We start from the raw sequence: 13,118 nt of genomic DNA, 5'->3' as shown, positions 1-13,118 counted from the left end.
ATATAAATATTGTCCCAGTGACAATAGATTTTTATAATCGGCTCCAGCGGTGGCCAGGGAAGACTCTCGGCTGGTGTGGCGGTGCTGGGAGTGCAGGCTGCTGCAGGAAATGAAAACAACTTCAGAAGGAGGAAAGATTAAATACAATCAATCCATCACTGTACGATAAGTAACAGGCTTTTGGAGTTCTAATGGACTAAATAGTGTAATGTGTTTGGTTTGGTAACCACAGAGTTTAATCATGTATTTTAAAATTTTTAAACAGGAAATGGCCTTTTCTCCAAAGGATATACACATTTGCAGTGCATAAATCAGCTCCTGAGTCCCATGAATCCTGATCTCATGGTCTTTACCATGCAATTAACTTTAACTCTTTATTCTGAAGAAACTGCCGGTCATTCTGCTAGTGTAATGTGATTTGATGAGTTGTCGCTGGTTTTTTGCCCTCATTTTGTTCCGTTCAAGCCCTTGCCTCAGTGCTGTTCCTCTAAACCTCTTTCAGGCTGGGGCTCAGCCACGCACCCCGGCCCGGGGTGAGCTCTGGGGAAGGGGGTGCCACCGGAGCAGCCGGGTGACGGCAGGGCCATTCGCCGCCCACACCTCCTACGCAATGTTCCCTGGCAGAATGTCACCGTCTCAGCCAGCACAGCCACCACCATGGCCCAGTCTCCTCTTCTCTTCCCTGTCCTTTCTAACCTGTTCCCAAGTGACGGCGTTTGGACAAAGCCCAGCGGGGCTGGTTCTGCGCCCCACTGCCCTGTGCGCGGATCCACAGCCCTGGCTGCTGCTGTGGGGACAGGGGGGCTCATGTTTAGAGCACTGAGCACAGTATGGGGTTTATTCAACACCGTACAAACGTCACATTTTAGACAGGAGAGCATGTAGCTATGACAGCTGTCTTTTAAATTATGCAGAAGAACAAGCTGAGGACAAACACAACCGAGCGGTGGCTTGTTAAAGGCATCTACAGAATACAGCAATGTTTATTCCTTCAGAAAACCCATACTATAATTTTGCAATAAAACCAGGTGAAATTGTAGGTGCATGTGTTTTCTGACATGCTTGCCAGATATCATGATATAAATACATATTACCAACACAAAATATGCACACACACTCACACACATCTATCTGTCTTCTGAGATTACTGATAACTTACCCTTTGCCAAAATGAGATGGAACATTTACAGAACATGTATAGTTAATATACCCACTCACGGACTACTTTTGAAAAATCTAATTCATAAATTATACATTAAGTTAGCAACTATACATGCATGCATCGACAGGATATTATTATGACGAAGGTGGCTATCTTTTCAAAATGTAGGGGACGCATTAAAACACTATTGAATGACAAGCAGAATTGGGAGCTTTTTCAGCAGAGCTTAATCAGAGACTCTTCTGGAAGCTAAAAAGAGTGCTGGGAATCCCTTTCTCTCCAAAGAATCAGATGCTGCGGAATGTAATCTGTGTACAAATCCCCTAGTTTACAAGCAGAGGATCCCCACAGACTATTGGCCCCGCTACCTCCTGCACAAGAGATATTTTCAGTATTAAAGCTTGAATTTAGGAAAGTCGTCTTATCCAAAGTTGGTTTTTTCCCCCTTTCTAATTCAAAACAAAATTCAGTTAATGTTACAGTAAGGAAGAAAATATGAGTGCAGAAATAGAAAATGTTTGAAATGCTTTCAAGTAAATGCTGGAACTAAATGGAAAATGTTTGAAATATAAAAGTTCCCATGTAAGTTACGGGGAAGGTTTTCTGAAGCATTAATTAAGGAAGATATACTAGATACAGGGAAGTGTTCATTACTATACCTGTGATACTGTATGGAAAAATACTGGAAAATACTAAAAAAAGATAAAGCTGTCTTCCTCTCTTTTAAAGCAGATTTCAAGTAGAGGGTGTTCTACTTTAACACTCCCAGATGAAGAATTGCTGTAAAACTGCACATGAGCAAGATGCCGCTCTGCTAAAGTGCTTAACAGAGATGCAAAATACGCCAACAAACTACGGGAGAAAACCAGTTGAGCTCTGAATACAGCATTGCTGTAATTCCAGACGCTTGTCTCCTAATGATACACCAATGTACGCAGATAGCTTCATGTAGACAGCTTTCACGGTAAAAATTATAAACCGCTTGAATAGATTTAGTGTAAATGATAGCAGGGAAACGGGTACACATTAAGATCCCCCCAAAAATATTGAGAACTTTATGATTTTTTAGAAAATGGGAAACGCATTAAAAAACTGTACCCAAAGGTGGAAGCGTCTGAGCTAATAAAACTGTATTTTAGATTGTAACCTTCTTTTATAGCTATTTTTTTCATTGGCATTTGTTTTTATTCATTTGCTTCCCCAGTACTGTCTTCTGTGGTATCATGCCACCATGACCAAAGTGACAGACTTTCGTCTCTGCTGGATTAATCAGTGTGTTCTTTGATCCATAACATATGCTCCTAGTAGACATTTAGCGTCAACATATTCAAGATTTGTGGTCTGGCAGTTCAGTGCCTGATGTTAACCTAGCTGATAGACAGCTTAGAGTATTTTATTTATTTATTTATTTATTTATTTTCATTGAGACTGTCTTTTACCCATAATAACTTAAACAACAGAATGAAATATGTGACGTTAAATATTTGGGTTGATATCTTTGCCGGGCTCCTTCCTTCCCAGCAAGCACCCGCTCCTTGCCCGGCCCCTTCCCCGGGGACAGGGACCTCCCTGGGGCTGGGAACGTGGCGGTGAGATGCGAAATTTTATTTCCTCTAGGTGCTGTCTGAAATTGTTAAAAACTTGTCTCAAAAGAAACTGGTAAAGGGCAGGGTAAAGAACAGAAGGAGCAGGGTGGTAACCCAAGATATTTTTCTTTTAGTGTATCAATTAAATAAAGGATATCAATTAATGGGATTCAAACTATTTAATTATTTTTTCATTGAGAGGTATAGCACATGATTGATGGCTTGGCTACTCCTTTACTGATCCGACTACTATAATGTGCTGCATAATATATTGCTTTCTACTATGTCATGCACAGCTAGAAATGGCAAGTGTAAAATGGGATTAACTGCCCTCAAAATAGTCTGGGCTTGAAATTATTTATACAAGGCTGGTGTCAAAACTCCCTTTGACTTCAGAAGGTGCTGAATTATCTCCTCGTCCCCATCTTGTACGGCACACAGGCACATCCCTGTCTGTCGAGACCTGCCCAGGGCCCCAGAACAGTATGCTTAACATAGAGGAGAGAGCATCTATTTTTTTAAAAAAGCACTGTCCTGCCATGAAGAATTAAACAGAAAATGAATGGAGAAACCAAATGTCAGCTGCTCCCTGAGACTTCAAGGTTCAGGAAACTCTGCTTAGTGGGAGTGGGAAAAGATTGGTTCAGGCTGAAATGTAAGAGAATAATGGTATTATAAGAAGATTATGGGAGATTATTTTTCTTGCGGGCCCCAGATTTCTGCAAAAACAATCCTGAATCACATCCTACCAGGCAAAATTAAATCACCCATTCCTCTAAACGACAGGGTTTTATTAACTGTGCATTCATTTGGTGTGCGCAAAGTTAAAAATGGGCTCATATTACAAAACGTTACATGCATCTTTCTGTCGTTTGACAACATGGAGCTCAATGTGATTAACAATGTGGCAAGAAGAAAAATAATTGTTTCTTCAATATACAACCCCCATAATAATTCAGAAATCAATATGCATCCTCGGAGAGTTTCCCCAGCAGAGGTTTGGAGGAAGCAGGGTGGCCTACTTCATTTCCCTCCAAATGTGAAGCTGTTGCAGCCCTGGCTAGTCTGGCTTTTTTTTTTTTTTTTTTTAATGTCTAACTATAACCACTGGGACTGGAATCATAGCTTCTAGTGGCCTAGTATGAATATTAATAAGACACTGGGCCATGGAGTTCCTTGCTGATTTTGACAGTTTAAAGGATCAGTTAGTTAATTAGAAGATGACATGGCACATCGCATCCCTTGGCTCTATCCTGCCTTCTGTCTCCTCTTTTCATTTGCTTTTTTGACATGTTAGATTACATCATTACTTGTAGTTTCACTTGTTAGCCACACCATGAAATGAGAATATTTTAAGCAGTAATTATTGTGATTTCTCTCCTCTGCTAAGAACATGAAACTCAAAGAAAGCATACAGAAACTTGCATTTCAAAGACTTAGGAATACGTGCTTGGTAGTTTATAACCTTCTCACTACAGCCAATAAACAGAAAAAGATTGTAAGTAGCACAGAAAATTGTGTTGATCACCATACTGGCAACCAATCTAGTATTTTAAGTAGGCACCCCCATCGACTGTCCTTTATTTGTGAATTACTTAATGCTCTCATAGGCGTATTTCTCAGAAATCTGGAGTCTCTTCCCCCAGCCAAGAACTGATCTGCCTCTAGACATGTACATGCAATCCAGTACGTTCACTGCATTGTACTAACCTAAAAAAAGTACGAGTTTTCTGTCAGCATCATAGTCAGAACAGACAAAAATAATGTGAACAGAAAGGATGGTACTATGCAGCAGTCCTCTCCTTTGGGGGAACCACGAAGGATAACAAATATGAATAGGGCATAAGAAATTTCATTGAAACATTAACTTATTTCTCAACTATACCTGATACCCCAAAGTAGACAATAAAAAAAAATAACCTGCAAAGCTACAGTCATACCATAAATCATAAAAACTTTCAAGTTTTGCATCCCATACTGAAGTTAGCCATCAGGAAAAAAATTCTGGACACTTAATAAGACTTTGGAAGAGCCACAACCACTTTTTTTGAGTATTACTCGATAATCACGTTAATTAATATTTGTCTTCTAACTTACATTCTGTCTGTAAAATACTTATAAAGGACACTGGTCTGTTTCTGCAGAGAAACGCAGAGAAACACATGTGTGTTGTACTTTCTCGGCAGACTTGCCAGCCTGCGAACGGAAGAGTCTGCAGGAGAATCGGGATGCAGTTTCTGCATCGTGGAGAACCTGCAGCTCCAGGGCTTCATTAGCAATGAGAAGATTAGTGGGTGAATGTGTCTTCCAATAGGAACCATCAGTTCTGTGTTATTATTCATCACTGTGTCTCATTGCCTCTGTACTTTCACATTTCTTCAAATGTTTGTACTTGTGTAACCATTTCAATACTACTTAATCAATACTGGTTATCAGAATATGTATTTTGCGGAAAGAATTGCAGAGGAAGTATATCTACATAATAACTTTATGCAGTTAGTCAATACGATGACCTATGTAGGTAATATATTTTTTTCATTAAGTTAAACATGTAACCTCCCATTGATTCACAGAAATACATTGCTAATACCAGGTGGAAATTGCTTCCGTTGCCATTGAAGATAAAGCTAGGTTTCTACCTGTAGAAGGAGCAAAGTTGGAAGTTGTGTGCTCTCCAACAACAGAATTTACCCATTGAACTAGAAATCCTTGTTCAAGGTGAACCAAGTTAGGCATGAAAAGTGTCCTTCTTGTATCAGAGAAGGGATTAACACCGCAGAGTGTCTTTTATCAAATCAATGTTATTGCAAAAGTATTGATTTCATAACGAAACAAGAAATGAACCAGCATCACTGCAATTTCATAGGCTGGTGAGATTATATTGTAAAGAGGATAAATGGAAAGCAAACACCACGCTATATTGTTGGTGTATTTCACGCACTAAACAATACTCGGTAGGACCTTCGCCACCTTCTGTATTCTTCCATAGGGTCAAGATTATGTCTCGGTTGGGGCTGGGAAAGCAGCACAGGCACAGCCTGGCTCTGGGATGGAAACCAGTCAGAGCCCCCGTGTGCCCCGTTACTCTTTTCTCTTACCCCATACGGCTCATCTATTTTGACTATACTCTCGCTGAAGCAGAGCTAGCTGTTGCTTCGCATCCCCAGCAGAGTGCTGCCATCACTGCTGTGGCTGCAGGTGCCCACAGTGGAATTAATGACACAGACCAGTGCTGGAGCTAATGCCAGTCTCCTCCAGTGGAAATGCATCTTTCCCAACTTCAAAGATAGAAATGAACACTTACGTTTCCTTTGTTTCTCAAAGCCTTAAATCCCATTTAATTCAAGGTCTGCTCATCTTCTGGGTCTTTTCTGCATAGGAGCTCTAGCCGAGAATTAGCAATCAGATTCCTCGTTGTCCACCTGAACCTAGAAATGAATACAAAGGCAAACGTATAAGCAACTTTTTTCATTTTGACTGCCATTTACCATTAATACTTAATATTCCCACATATCCTTTTCATCAGATGGTTAATATAAAACCTAATGAACCATAGATAGCATTCCTGTTTTGCTCTGTTTCAAATTAAGTGCGGAGCAGTAAAAACTGAGAAATGAAAGTTAATATCGCTTCAAATAAAAACGGCTTAAAATTCCTCATATGAATACAGAAGCTAAAATACAAAAGTAAGAGAAGACTGTCATCCTTAGCAGGTCTTGGCAGTTTCTGGCCATATATTATTAAGCATTATTCAGCTGACCCTAAGGGGAGTTCATCTGGAGACATTAAGGTCAAAGAGCAGAAGCATTTGGACACAGTCAAATGGATTTTACACCTTTGTATCTTTCTGACATTACTGTTTTGCTTCAGCAAACTGCCTAATATCAGATATATCCTACTGGGTACCTTTCTAAATCACTGCAATTTTCTTTGTCCCTGGGCTACAGTTATACGATCAGGATCCAAAGCTATCACAGACTATGATATACTATTTTACTTGCTCGTTTGTATTAGAATGAACTTTATTAGCTTTTGGGCACGTGTCTATCAGTTTTAAAGATTAAGTATTATGTCAATAGTTTTTATGCAGCACTCAAGTACACTGAATCATTTTGCTTGCTCTGAGATTATTAAAAGTGTATTATCGCTTTTACAGAAAACATTTTGATTTTAAAATGAACCATCACTCATAGGAGCCTGTGCTTACCAAAGCTATCCCTCTAAAGTGATATTTCACAGCAAAATCAAAATGGGGATAGATGCTCTGTAAGTAATTTTAGATTTGAGAGCCCGTGAACCTTATAAACACAAATGTATAACTAACATTTGACTCCACACTCCTATGCTTTCATTATCCACTTTCTTGCTTTAAATATTCGTAATTTTATATTCTTGTAACATCTATTCTGCTAACAATAACCACAGCACTTCTACCATGTAAAAACTGACAATTTGTGCAGGCTTAAATTTGTCATTCTTCTTAAATAGAAACCATCTAGTTAAATAACCCGTAAAAATTACAGAGATGAGCCTGGCTGTTCCAGTATCAAACCCAGGAAATCAAGGATGCTTTTTTGCGAGGAAGCTGAGGTTTCAGCTAACATGAAAGAAGCTTTTAGAGCACAAATCCAGCCTATAATCAGATTTTCTCATTTCCTTGCCAGTCTTCCGTACTTTTGGGTTTGTGGTTGGTAGTGGCTGAGTACATTGTGTCAGGAATGGGAATATGGAGGAGGATAGCGCGTCGGGGATTTGGGCTAAAGAACAACTCTTTAAAGTGCAATCTGCCTCCAGGACCCTCACTTGGACTTTGCTAGGCTTGAAGTATCGCAGCTGGTGATTTCGGGGCTGGTTTATGATTAGGTGAAAGAGCACTCCCTTTTTGATTAGTTCATTCTTTATGCTCAGTAGCTAAAACCCTGTTTCACCCACTTCCACCCCGGTGTCATCACTGTAAACCCAGCGCGTACATCTTCTAGTTCAGGGATCGCTGTTTGTCGTAATCTTTGACCAAGACCTCTTGGCACTGCTGTAACAGACACCCAAAGAGGCAGCCCACGGTAGGAGGAGTTTTGTAGTCCCCAGGTCAGCTCTTAGCATCCTAATTCTCCCCATCAGAAGGTCTCAGCGGCATATTAAACAGTTATTTACCCTGTTCTGACCCCATCATTTCTGCTTCATGAAAGACTGAATTAACACAATAGTGTTCTCCTATCTACCGGCCTTGCAGTGCTCACAGGGATGTTGCTCTAATGTTCCTGTAATATTGCTGTCTTTCTCAAGTGGCATAAATTAAAGAGATATCAGACTCCTTAAAGAGCTTAGAGGACTGAACAGTTCCTTCAGTGGTTTAACAATAAATATCATTTCATTTAAGTTACTTCTGAGAATTGGAACTCTTTCAGAGATGCTAAGTGGAGCAAATAAGGATCTCAAGACTTCAACATTAACTGATGGGAATAAAGCCAACGTTTTACATTTGCTTTCACATCCTCTCTTGTGGTATGTTTTAGTTTAAATATTTTGGCTCCAGTCTTGAAGCTTCCAATGCATAGGCAGATTGCTATGCCCACATGCAAAAAAAAAATTACAGAATAGAGATCCTTTTGCTGTTATATTTAGAGTATGTGTTTAATTGTTGTGCCTGCACAATGCCATAGAAAATCTTCGTTTGGTTCCACGTATTTGACAAGGGGCTTTTTAGAAGGGTATTTTTAAAGTAGAGCCTCACTAATTAAGTGTATTATTAAGAATCCAACACTTCACAGCTATTGGTGGATCGTAATATTGAAAATTTGCAAATAAATACAGGGAAACAGAACTCAATTTGAAGTCATTCTCAACAGCAAGGCACTCAAGCTTTAATAGAGGTAACCCAATGGCTATAATTAAAAAGCACCCTAACACACTTTGAAAAACTCCAGATACTTACTTTAAAGTACAGTTGTGTAGCACAAACAGTTTTCTTTTGCACCACTCTATGTAATCATAATCTGTACAGTTTCCTGACTTCTGTTTATATAACGCATGAATGCAAGAATTATTTATAAAGTCACAGCTGTTCTCTTTCCTAGCCTTTGTTTCTCGCAGGTCTTAAATATTTGTAAAAACAAGAAAAGTAATTAAAGTATTGATACATTCAGCAAACATCTCCCCGGTCATGCTGCTGAAATAGGAATCATTTGTTTAAACAGAACTTGCTAAGTGTATGTACAAAAATATAATGTTAAATAGTTACTACGTACTAGGAAAGCCAACTTGCATTTAAAGAAACAAAATAAACAATGCCAAACCGTTACTAATATTGCAGTCAGCCCCTCCAACATTAGGAACTCCCAGAACCGAGTGCAACGGTTTGGTGTTTGCCCAGATCTGTGAAGTAGCTCTGTGCCATCTGCTCCTCGCACAAAGGACGTGAGTTTATTCTTGCTGGTGGGAACTGCTGTCTAAGAGCCAACACTTGGCAGTGCAAGTCCCTACCCTTGAAAAGCTGGCAGAGCGCGCGTTTTAGCCTTTGAGTTCCCTAATAATGTTCCCCTGCAGGGTGCAGGTCCCTCATGAGTGCTTTATTTCCCTCTTTATTCTGATTCACTGTCCCGTGCAGATGGGCAGGACACCTCAAGTGCATTGGTCTCCAGTGAATTCCCCTTACCTGCCAACACCTGACGGGCTTAATTGTAAAATAAATCAAACATTTAAATAGCGAAATTTATACTATGCTTGTAGTTACACGCTGAGAGATTGTAGGTTGTAACTAAGATAAATGGATTGGCCTAGATGACCTTTAAAGGTCCCTTCTATGATTCCAACCCAAACTATTCTATGATTCCATGAAAAAAAAGAACCAGGCTGTGGTCGGTGGCAGGATTCCCTCCTCGCTGTCACCCACCATCTGCCCAGGACACCCTGCTTCCCGGAGACGGGAGCAGCACCCTGCCCTTTGTGGTGGCCCTGGCTGCTTTCCACCTTCTGTTCCTTGGGAATTTGGACATAAAAGCAAATGTCTAGTAGTCGGAGCCAGGTATCTTGGTAAAAGGGATTTTGCAGACTTGGTCGCATGTAATCAGTCAGGGAGCAAGTAATCTAGATAAATGCTAATGAAAGCCCTTGCTGGCACCTTGTGTATTCAAAGGCTATTTACTATTGTTCCTAATCAGCTGGCTCGCTAACTTCCCATTCAGTCTGGATTGCTCAGATTCAGCCGGGACCACTATAATATTCACATTACACATGATAGAAGCCATCCACTACGCGTACATTTTGTTAAGCTCATTATCTGTGGCACACTGGCAAGACCACACATGACACGTTGTTAAGGCAGATAACAGATCTCTTAAAGAGCTACCTTATCTGGACAAACCAAAGGAAGCCAGTTCACCTCCAGAACATACGGCACATGTTGACGAGGGTTCCTGTAACACACTGGGCTTGACTTGGTACGTATGTTATAAAGCAAGAGTAATTAGACAATTAACATCCACCCCATCCCGGACAGCTCAGGTGGCTCGTTCTGGCTGCCTGGGTCCAGCAGTGAGGAGCACTGAGAAGGTCTCTTTGTTCTTGATGTCAGTCTCCCAAGCTCACAAAGAGCAATTTGGAAATGGAACTGGCCTCGTCAGACCTTCTGGTGTCACCCATCAACCCCGTTCATCGTGGAAGGAGTCTCATAAAAATTAAACTGAAAACTCATAGCAACTTTTTACTTAGAACATGCAAACTGCAATAGCTTAAAAACTGACCAAATTTAGCAGATTTCACGGGGACAACACAAAGCATCCCTGTGCCAAACTTCAAATTTCTGTTTCAAATTATGTTGATACTAAAACCGTCTCAAAGAAAACATATCCGGAATTTCTTAACATGGGCAAACAATGTATTTTTTTTTTTGTAATCCTACTCTTGGAAGCGACTAAAGCACTTGGGCTGAAGTGTACCATTAAAAGCAAAAATCAGCCTTGGACAACACCCAGAACACAAGTTTACAGCCCAAATGTTTAAAGTTTGTCAAAGTACGGTAAAAACTAGGCTATATTAACTTGAGGCAGCGCTACCATTTCTGCCTACGAGATGAACAGAGAAATATGAATTAGATGTCAGTAATGGCAAACATCTCCGTTGAGATAAGTGCTGGCCTGACGGCCAGGCTCGCTTATTTACCAGAGCAACACTGCAACAAAGCCAACTGCAGTGTTAAGCCACCCTTTGCTGCTGAGCAACGCGCCCAGGCTTTGTCAGCTGAAGAATCCAAAACATCACATTTATGGGAACCCTCCACTCTTACCTCAAAACAGTCACCTGCTGGACTGACTCTCCCAGCCCGATTTACAGATTATCTTTTTGAATCAGACAAAACTTTTTGCAAACAGGTTATTGCCAGTCGCAGTGGCATTTTCTAGATTTAATAAAAATTATCTCACGTAGTCTATCATGTTGCTATAGGAAAATAACAAATAGGCACATTTCCGTTGAAACTGGAAATGAAATATCCCGCCTGTTTCTGTTTTATTTCTCATCCGATTCAGCTGCATGCTATTTCTGAAAAAAATTCCTGGCTGAACTCAGCCACCTGAACTGAACAATAACATTTAAATAGCAACTAGTATTTAAGAAGAAACTTAATTGCATTAAAAAAAAAAAAGGCAACATTTTTGAAAGTTTTATCTTAAATTGCTTAATCAAATTACATAACCAAAAATTATCTAATCAAAGCCATAATTTTTTTTACAATTTCACTAAGGTCTTTTTTTTTTTTTTTTACTTAATTCAGTTATCGTGATCATCTTTTCTGCTTTTAGGGAATGCTAGTTCCCTCATGCAAGAACTTTCCAGTTGTTCAAGATCCACAGCCACTGGCTGTCAACCAGCGTTGGAAAAGCCGGTAGTGTGCATTGAATAGAAGCGTATGTAACCAGGGATAGCCTGACTCGTTCCTCAGCTTCGAGGGCCAGCAGTAAGATGCAGGCTACCTCCCTCTTGCTCTAACCTTGCGAATTCTACCACCATGGCAGGGGTCATCTCCTTGTCAGGGAAGCGTCACAGACACAGCACAGGGATGGAGTCCCTGCCTGCTTTCAGGTGTTTGGCAGGGATTTGTAGAGGTCTCCTTTCTTTCTTTTCCCGTAGATAAGTAGATTTTGCTACGAAAAAACAGTCTCAGAGTTAAGGGACCCCTTCTTGTCACATTCTCTATTTACTAAAGTTTAGCGCTAAAACATATGGAGAGCACGAACTGCATTTCAGTAGCTGATCGTTTTAATGCAAATTGTGAGTCAGAAGAATGGCAGCAATAGCTGGTGTCCTACAGGACACCTGTAGCAAGATACCTCTGTAGAGTTTGGACATAAACGCTGCAGATGATCCTTGCACGAGATTTCCATTGCCATCTACAGAAACTTGCTAAGCCAATAGTCAGAAACCAGTTAGAGAACCGCAACATGAGATCACGGCTCTCTGCCCTGCAATGCCTGTATCAGAATTGTACTCTTGGTCTCATTCCTAGCCACTCTGGCATCTTCTCTTCTTTATAGCAGAATGAATTAGCATAAAGATTATAAAAATGCACACTCTCTGAATGCTTAAACAATTGGAAACACTACCGTCAATCCAAACTTGTAACACAAGGTAGTGTTTCCTACAGACTGGAAAATATCCATAAAGCTTATGACCTATCAGTGCTTTTCTAGTTCATTGGGCAGTTCACTGATGTTTTATCCTTTACATCTATGGCACAGGTTCAATGTGGATCTAGGCACTCAAATACTAAACAGTCATAAATGCCATACTTACTTTATTGTATATCTTTTTATAATGTGGTAAAGTTTATATTTTTAATATAACAAATAATATATGAACCTGTCATTTACACTCTTCAAATACAATGAGAATTAGTAGCATAGATGGCCACTTTTCACTTGGTATAAATATTAATCTAAAGCTAATCTATAAATATTAATCCAAGAGACTTTTTTTTTCCTAAATCCACGTACATTCACATACATCTCTTTTGCTCTCTAGCCAGGTCCTAAGGCTGCACGTAGGCTCTCAAGGGACAGAGGTGGCCTTTTTGTGTTGTGGTTGTTAAATGCCTAGTTCAGTCATCTCCTGCTATAGAACTGAAGCTCTGGGATACACCGCAGTAAGAGCAGAAAATAAATGCTGCGGAGCATATTCAACTTTGCCACAGCCGCTGCTGAGAGTTTTGTACCATTGCACTCATTTCATTGTGACTCACATTTAAACTGTACTTCTAGCCTGCTTAAATATGTTCAGAATTATCCTGAGGGACCACAGTAAAACGTAGTCGTGTTTATTTGTAATTGCTACAAAATGGTTTACAAAATTGTTAGTGTCTTTTATTATCCCTGCTACTG

At 40.0% G+C, this 13,118-nt stretch overlaps 1 protein-coding gene across 1 annotated transcript in view; it reads left to right on the top strand.

Annotated features, from left to right (window-relative positions):
- The window catches only part of PDZRN3 (PDZ domain containing ring finger 3), a 143,831-nt gene that overhangs the window by 96,559 nt on the left and 34,154 nt on the right, over positions 1-13,118 (top strand). The window lies entirely within an intron of this gene.

The sequence above is a fragment of the Rissa tridactyla genome, chromosome 10, assembly GCF_028500815.1.
Source record: "Rissa tridactyla isolate bRisTri1 chromosome 10, bRisTri1.patW.cur.20221130, whole genome shotgun sequence".
Lineage (NCBI taxonomy): Eukaryota > Metazoa > Chordata > Aves > Charadriiformes > Laridae > Rissa > Rissa tridactyla.
The sequence above is the reverse complement of the archived record's forward strand: the minus strand, read 5'-3'. Positions and strand labels throughout refer to the sequence as shown.